Source organism: Cibotium barometz, chromosome 3 (genome assembly GCF_041138505.1).
Source record: "Cibotium barometz isolate CiBa-2024 chromosome 3, ASM4113850v1, whole genome shotgun sequence".
NCBI lineage: Eukaryota > Viridiplantae > Streptophyta > Polypodiopsida > Cyatheales > Cibotiaceae > Cibotium > Cibotium barometz.
In genome coordinates this window covers 45,675,396-45,676,235 of record NC_141048.1, presented here as the reverse complement: position 1 = coordinate 45,676,235, position 840 = coordinate 45,675,396, and the positions used below count along the sequence as shown (strand labels likewise).

General features: G+C 34.2%; 1 protein-coding gene across 9 annotated transcripts in view; it reads left to right on the top strand.

The window, feature by feature from the left end:
* Positions 1 to 677: 677 nt before the first annotated feature.
* Positions 678 to 840, top strand: part of LOC147640133 (lysine-specific demethylase JMJ27-like) — a 72,495-nt gene continuing 72,332 nt past the window's right edge. For 4 of the 9 annotated variants that reach the window (XM_086777590.1, XM_086777566.1, XM_086777581.1 and 1 more), the window contains exon 1: positions 734 to 840. This exon is cut by the window's right edge and continues 568 nt beyond it. The gene's annotated coding sequence lies outside the window, so the exon portion shown is untranslated. The other 5 variants (XM_086777548.1, XM_086777573.1, XM_086777528.1 and 2 more) reach the window with 3 other exon arrangements.

Here is an 840-nt window from a genome sequence, read left to right as displayed (position 1 = left end):
GGTTTAAAAAAGTAATTACTTTGATGATGAGTAATTGCTAGTGGTTTTCACTTAGGCCTTGAATTTTGAAGTCCAAGGGGTTGCACTCTCCTCTTCATTAATAAGAGTGCCGTTGTCTTACACCACAATGGCATGTATTGTTCTGTCTCACCTGTAAAAAGAGATTGCCATGGCTGCTGCCACAAACTATTAGGATCGATACTTCTGATGCATTTATTATTTATTTATCAACACGAAAATCCAACCCCCTAATCACATTCCATTATTTAAGAATCCTTTTACCCATTTATAGACTCTTAGGCATCCACTTTTTTTAGGGTCAAATTGGTCAATAATTTTATTGACAAATTAATCAAAACAACAACAATTTCTTTAAAAAAGAAGAAGCAGATGACCGCAAGATTTTATATTTAAAGAAAGAAAAGACGTACACCAAGCTTTTTGTCAAGAGGCGTAACTTCAAACATCACAAGTCTTTCAAAAATTGTACTGCCTGTGCTTTCTTAGTCTAATTGGTCAAAAACTTTTTAATGGTCAAATTGGCCAATAATTTTATTAAAAATTACTCAAAACCACAACACATTATTTTAAAAACTAGAGAGCTGAAATAGAATAAGAGCATTAATTAAATCAAATAACCCTTAATCATGCGCGATTAATTAGCCAGTAACCCTTAATTTGTGTGATTAATTAACAATGCAAATCAGACAAAAGGAAGGGGTTTCTTTTTTCTATGGGTTGGAGTGGTTTTGGCAGACAGAATTTGGTCTGATCTTGGGAAAACGCAAAAACGCACAGCAACGACAGCCTCATCATCAGATTCATCACCATTCCAAGAGC